The sequence below is a fragment of the Helianthus annuus genome, chromosome 6, assembly GCF_002127325.2.
Source record: "Helianthus annuus cultivar XRQ/B chromosome 6, HanXRQr2.0-SUNRISE, whole genome shotgun sequence".
Lineage (NCBI taxonomy): Eukaryota > Viridiplantae > Streptophyta > Magnoliopsida > Asterales > Asteraceae > Helianthus > Helianthus annuus.
Window position 1 is genome coordinate 51837777 of NC_035438.2, and position 5054 is coordinate 51842830.

At 37.9% G+C, this 5054-nt stretch overlaps 1 long non-coding RNA gene across 1 annotated transcript; it reads left to right on the top strand.

Annotated features, from left to right (window-relative positions):
* The first annotated feature begins 3035 nt into the window (after positions 1-3035).
* Positions 3036-4455, top strand: LOC118479886. The gene is made up of 3 exons (XR_004861248.1): positions 3036-3158; positions 3710-3766; positions 4212-4455. It is a non-coding gene; the product is annotated as an uncharacterized LOC118479886 (long non-coding RNA).
* The last annotated feature ends 599 nt before the right edge of the window (positions 4456-5054 follow it).

Below are 5054 nucleotides of genomic sequence, written 5' to 3' on the forward strand. Positions count from 1 at the left end.
CATGATTACCACCGTAATCCATGCAAGTAATTGTCCTTAGCAACCCCCGTGTGAACGGGTGCTGAGTCCAAACTATAGTACTATGTTGCTAAAGCAGGTAGATAGCACTCCACGTGTAAACATAATAAACAACAATCATTTAGACAAGTAATACATGCAAGTAGGTTAGCGTTCAAATAGTTTGAGTTGTTTGTGAATTTGATAGAGAACGTATGTAACACCCAAAAGTGCTGAAAGCAAAAAGGGATCGAGTATACTCACAGTGGTTGATTGTGGATTGAAGGGAGCACTGAGAATAGGTTAGCCTGAATAGTTCGATAACACAGCGATGAGTAACGCGGAAAAAGTAAACAATGTACTTGGATCGAGTAGGCCATTCGATCGGACAGCAGTTCGATCGAGTGGGCTGTTCGATTGGTTTGAAAGTCCGTTCGAACATCCATTCGATCGGCTGGCTGGCTCGATCGGCTGGTTCCTTCAAGTGGATTGTTTCTTCCTTTGATGTGAAGGATGTGTTTGTGTATGATGGTTTGCACTACCTTTCAAGTTGGCCGATCGAACTGCTGTTCGATCGGTTAGCCCAACCGATCGGTTAGCATTGCAGACTTGGCAAGATGTCACTCGATCGGTTAGCATGCTCGATCGGGTGACAATCCATTGTTTCAAAAGTCTAAGTGTTTAAAGTATAGTATCTCATGATCCGAGCAGTAATGATTACAATCGAGTGGCGTAGTCGATCGAACAGTACCTCGTCAATACTACACTTTTGTGAGTTGGTGGGTCTAGGTGCTAGTCGATCGGTTAGCCTAACCGATCGGCTGGCATAGTCGTTCGGTTGGGCTGTTCGATCGAACAGCCTAGCCGTTCGGCCAGCTTCTCGATTTGGTTAACCTTTCACCTAGCACTTGGTTATTCCCGTTATTTGTGGATGTTTTAGAGATATTTTGACTACGAGTTGAACCACAAAGCTGAAGTCCCTATTTAGCCTACTGACTCGAGCAGGAATCACCCAAACTCGGTCAGAGACGGCTTGGAACCCAAGTTTAACGTTTAACCCGAAATCGGTATATCTCTCGGTGGAACCCGAATCTTGAACCATGTGTTTGTTTAGATTGACTTATAAATCGGTTCAAGCTCGTTTTCACCGGTTTGAGTGTAAAAGAGTTGAAAGATAGATGAAACCCATCTTCCAATCCTTTTTCCACCGTGAAATGTTAAGATCTTTGGAAGATTTTAGGTTATTGATGTGGAAATCGGTTAGATCTAGCTTGTTCATGGTTGAATGAAGTCAAGAACATGAAGTTCTTGATGAACACCAAGAACACCATGATGACATCACTCAAGAACACCTAGATCTTGGTGATTTCATGGTTGAAATTCAGATTTTGAAAGATAGAAAGATGGAGAATCGATTAATGAACATAAACGTACAAAGATTAGAGCGAAATACTTACCGGTTTGAGAGAAATCTGAGATTTAGTGAGAAGAAGAGGCTGTTCGGTCAGAGCTTTTCCAAAAGTGGAAAGTTTGACAAAGACAGCCCTATTTATAGGCTTCCAAAAGTGGAAAGGGTCAGCTGATCGAACAGCATCCCTGATCGAGCAGCTGTCCGATCGAACAGTCCTGTTCGATCGGCTAGCCTGTTCGATCAGGTGGCCCTGTTCGATCGGCTTGCCTGGTTTTGAGTGTTTCGCGATGATTTTTGATATTTCGAGTTCGATGAACGATGATTTGAGGATGATAGAATTCCTAATCAAATTACTTTTAGTTCCAACTACTATATCTAACATACAAGCATCCTTACAACCATTTCGGGTTCGATTTCCATTGAGTTTGATTCACCACACACACTTTAACATAAAAGTAAACATGCACAAGTAACACATAAGGCACACACACACGTATAAAAGCATTAAAATTATCCACACTTGAGTTCGATGATTGACTTGATTAGCTTGATTATTGATTGACTAGCTTTATTGCATTGTTACTTCCTATCATTCACAGTCGGTCGTTGATTCACAGTTCGATTATCGGTCGATTAGTTTAATTATACAACACTTACTCCAAATAATACGAAAATCAAAATGAAACTAAAATGAAATTAATCTTTATTAATCTTTAATTCCAATAACAGTCAACACTTGACTTTGACTTTGACTTTGGAAAACACGGGGTGTTACATGTAGGACCCCAGTTTGTTGGGGGGAAGTGGGACAACGAGAGATCGCGCCAAAAGAAGTAGTGACCAAGACGGATGAAAAGATTGATATGGTTAGGTCAAGATTAAAAGCAGCGCAAGATAGACAAAAGTCTTATGCGGATCGACGAAAGCGACCAATAGAATTTCAAGTGGGAGATCTTGTGTTATTAAAGGTCTCTCCATGGAAAGGAATAATCCGTTTTCGTAAACGCGGGAAGCTAGGCCCTCGATACATTGGGCCATTCAAAATACTCGCCCGGGTTGGGACGGTGGCATATTGGTTAGAATTACCACCCGCGTTGGATGGAATTCATAACACCTTTCATGTGTCGCAATTGCGAAAGTGCCTAGCGGATGAGACGGCATACGTACCTTTGGACGATATTGAAGTAGATGAGAAGTTAAATTATGTCGAAAAGCCGGTGGCAATAAAAGATTCTAAAGTAAAGCAACTCCGCAACAAATCCATTCGGCAAGTGTTGGTTCAATGGCAACATCGAAAGGGATCGGATCTCACGTGGGAAGCGGAGGAAGAAATGCGAGAACATTACCCAGAATTATTTGGTACGTGTTCAGGTTTCGGGGACGAAACCTTCTCTAAGGGGGGTAGACTTGTAACACCCCGAATTTCGTATGATACGTTTTAATATTAATAAACTTAATAGCCTTATGTATGCATAAATGTTACTAGATGAATAAATAAATAAACAAAAGAGAAAGTGTTATGTTTTGGATAGATGAGGGGGTTAAAATGAAAATGTTAACTTAAAATACCTAATACAAGAAAAATGCCCAGTAAGGGGAGGTGTGGGTGTGCGCTCGTGAGCAGGGAACCAAGAAGAACTCCTCCTCATCTAACCCTAACTTCACAAATCCATCAAATTAAAAGGGAAGTTGAGGTCTAGTTGAATGCATGAGATAAGAATGGTGATCACCTAAGTGTTTCTTGTATCAAGTAAGTCGAATTTTGCAATTTGGTGATGTTTGATTTAATGGGTTTAGTATAATTCGTGAATGTATTGTTAAATTCAGCATGATTAACGGTTTCTAAGGAGATCTAGACATCACTAGATGCAAAATTTTAGTATGGACATGATTAGGGCAAAAAAACCCACTTGCATGTCAAATAATGCTTAGAAATTGTGAAGTTTTATATGTTAATTTGATGATTGAATTATGAAATTGTTATGAATATTGAGTTAGAATTGTATGCTCTTGATTTGAATGATAGATTCTAACATGGTAGGATGTTTATGTTAATCAAGGAGTGAACTATGAAAGTTGTGCTTAAAATGCTTGTACATTATGCTAGTCTAGTGATATGCACACCATGTGTTTGACAAAATGCCTAAATGAGTTTAGTTATGGCTTTTGCATGAATACTTGTTAAGATGATGCAACTTTCTCATGACAATGATATATGTGACTAGTAAATGCCATAACATACTATAAGGATTGTGAAATTAATGTTAAAAGAAAGCTAAAGTATGAGATTATGACATATAGGCACAAAGAAGGAAGAAGGCGCAAGTCACTCAAAGGCACAATCATCACAAGATCGCGGTAAGTTCATATGAACTTTATGTACTCTATTTGTAGATTATGAATGATACCATTTAGAACTATGATTTTTAGGATAATTTTACCTTTATGAATCTTGGTTGAATAAATGCAAAGAGTTAGTATGGAGAAATGTCTGAAAGATCAAGTTGTGGTAAAATTTAAAAGATCCATCTATTAGGTTGGAATGATAAATAGAATGATAGTTGGAATATTTAGGAATTAGATTTGCCATACGGGTCAAATGGAGTAAGTACATTGAAGAATATGATATGTGGCGATTCATCACAAATGAATTGGAAAGTGAAATGACGAATGTTTTCGAATGAAAGTAATGATGTTAGTAAGGTAATATGTTATGTTAACGGGTTGAAAAAGAATATGGGATTAAAGGATTTTAATTGTTATGTGTTACGAATTAACAAGTGTTTGTTGTTATGAATGTTAGGTAAATCTCATGCTTGATTGCGGCGCACTCGGAGCGAACACACAAGTGTCGACCTTTTACACGCTTCCGGTTCATGTTGTTGATTATGAATGGGTCAAAAAACTTCGTTTTGTCATATGATGTTAATTTGTGTCTAGTATGTTAGTAAGTAGCTAGAATTTCTAAATCTTTTGGTATATTTTGTACAAAATTGTTCATGGTGAACCTTATGGTCACAATTTTGTGGTTTTGAAAAGTGTCGTAGAACATAAATATAATGATGTTGTTAAAAGCAGGGAAAAGGTTAAATTTTTGAACGGGTCATGTCAAAATTTTTTAAGAATTCGTATAAAGTTATGTTATATGATACAAAGGGAAAACGGGCGCCACATAAATTGTCTCATGTCACCTGCAAACCAACAATCAAACAATCAGTTTAAACTGAACTGAATACGTGAAATTGTGTTGATGAAACCAATCTAAGACTCGTGTCAAAGATTTGCGGATTTGTTTCAATGTTGATGTCGTGAGAACACGAATGAACCTGAACAAAAACAATTCACAAGATATGGGTTAAAGATGAACTGAGCCTTTACTGATTGAGCTGTTTTCTTAAAACACTGTTATATCACATGATTGGGCCAACCAACTTATTCCAATTATATGTGGGCTTTAACACAGATTCACAAGACAGTCCCAAATAGATTCAGCTCAGTTGGAAACTTTAATCGAAATTCTCAACAACAATTCAGATTCAACTTTTATCAATTCACACGTGGGCCTCAAAGTTAGTGGATTTGAACAATACTGCTTATAGGGCCGATTTATCCTAAAGTTTTCATTGATTGGGCCAATTTTTTATGT